This window comes from Dipodomys ordii, unplaced genomic scaffold, assembly GCF_000151885.1.
Source record: "Dipodomys ordii isolate 6190 unplaced genomic scaffold, Dord_2.0 Scaffold15, whole genome shotgun sequence".
NCBI lineage: Eukaryota > Metazoa > Chordata > Mammalia > Rodentia > Heteromyidae > Dipodomys > Dipodomys ordii.
In genome coordinates this window covers 15,453,018-15,455,081 of record NW_012267231.1, presented here as the reverse complement: position 1 = coordinate 15,455,081, position 2,064 = coordinate 15,453,018, and positions in this window count along the sequence as shown.

Below are 2,064 nucleotides of genomic sequence, written 5' to 3'. Positions count from 1 at the left end.
CCCCACCCCACGCCCGGGTTCTGTAAATCAAATACGAAGAGCCGGGAGCCCGCTGGGGGCGCAGGGAGGGGGTCCCCCTCTCCCTCTCCGTCACTCCGGATTCGAACCCAGAACTTCAGGCCTGGGGGTGGGGTCCCCACGGCTGATTGGGGGGCGCCGCAGATGGCACAGCCAGCGACCGGGATGGCAGCCCTGTCGTGTCCCCGATGGGGGGCTTCTTCCGTGCCCCCACGAGCCTGGGCCTGGTTCCCGTCCCCGACCCGGGCCGGGCGCGGGGGGCTCAGGGCGCTGCTCGAGGGGATGGGCCGGGACCCCCAGGAAGATCGGGGCGAGTGTGGGGAGCCCCAGAGGCCAAGCTGGAGGGCAGGGAGGGGCGCGGGCCCTTGCCAAGAGACCCTCCCGCCGGGCTCTAGTTCTTGGAGAGGAGGCCAGAAGGACCAGGTGGAAGGAAAGCGAGGCCCAAGACGAGTTGGAGGCTCGGCTCGGGGAGACCCCCACCCCCTCTTTTTCCTTCCCCTTCCTGCCAAGGACGCAGACGGCGCGTGGAGAGCCCCTCGCCCGCCCCGCCGGGCCGCGCGCCCTGGAGAGCGGGTGCGGGTCCGGCTCGGGCGGGGTGCGGCGCTGCCGCCCGTTCTCCAGCCATCGCTTCTGTTCCCCCCGCGATCCTGCACTTCAGGCGGGGAGCAGACACCCCCCCATCCCCTGCCCCCCCAGTGAGGGCCTGGGCTGGGCTGCGCGCCGGGGTCCGGCTGTTGCTCGCCGGCCCGACGCCAAGCGCCCTCTCGGTGCGCCCAGCGCGCGCCCGGGCGCTGGTAACGTTCATAGCGGGGAGGCCCGGGGGCCCCGGGGGCGAAGACCCCCCCGGACCCCCCTCCCGACGCTGCCCTGTGTGGATTAACCACAGCGTCGCGGAGGGGTCCCCAGGACGGCAGGGCTGGAATCCTCCGGATCGCGCCCCGCTTCCCGGCAGGTGCTGGGCTCAGCCTCGGCCCATGCGCGCCTCCTGCTGGACGGGGCGCCGCCCGGTGCTCTGCGGTTCCACCAGGCGCCCCGGCTTCGGAGCGCACCCCAGGAACCCGCAAGACGTATCCCCAGGTCCAGTACGCAACTAGCCTCCCCGTCCCCCAAAGAATTGTCCTTGGGCCCCTAGGCCTTGGCCCAAGCCGACGACCCAGGAACCCGAATCCCATCGGGAAGAAGCGCGCAGCCAGGCCCGTCCCTGAGTCTCAGGAATTTTCTTTAAATCAGGGGTGTTCTAGCAAGTGGGGGGGCGGAGGGGGACAGGTGAGAACACGGCAGACTGTGAAGACGCCACGGGCGTTTGTCTAACAGGTTAACGCTGTGCCAACAGGTCGGGGCGGCAGCTGCGCTCTTAATATGGCACCGGGTGATTGAACGCTCTCTCGCCCTGAGGACAGGGAATGGGGCCTCTGAGGATAAGAAAGCCAGGCCCCAGGTGCTCTCCAGCGCTGGCGGCAGTCAGCTCCCCTCCCTTGACCCCCCCCCCCGGCCAGAAGCCCCCCACCTTCCAGCCTCTGTGACTGAAGATCTTGTACAGTTCCCTCCCACCTTCTCTTTCTCTACCCCCCTTCCTTTCTAGATTCCATTATTTAAAAAAAAAAATAATCACTCTCCAGAAAAGCCAGGCCCTGTTTCTCCCAGAGCCTTCTTCTTTTCTATTCTCCATTATGAACTCTGGCTCAAGGAAACAATATAAATAAATTTTAAAAAAAAAGGCATGACCAGGTACCAGTGGCTCACGCCTGTCATCCTAGCTACTCAGGAGACTGAGATCTGAGGATCATAGTTCACATCCAGCCAGGGCAAGAAAGTCTATGAGACTTAATCTCCACTAAACTATCCAAAAAGCTGGAAATGGAGCTGTGGCTCAAGTGGCAGAGTGCTAGCCCTGAGCAAAAGGAACTCAGGGACAGTGTCCAGACTCTGAGTTCAAGCCCCAGAACCAGTACTAGTAAATAAGCAAATAAATAAACAGAAAAGAAAGTGAAGCTGGCGATATGGCTCATGTGACTCAGCCTAGTAGGCCTGAGACACTGAGATCAA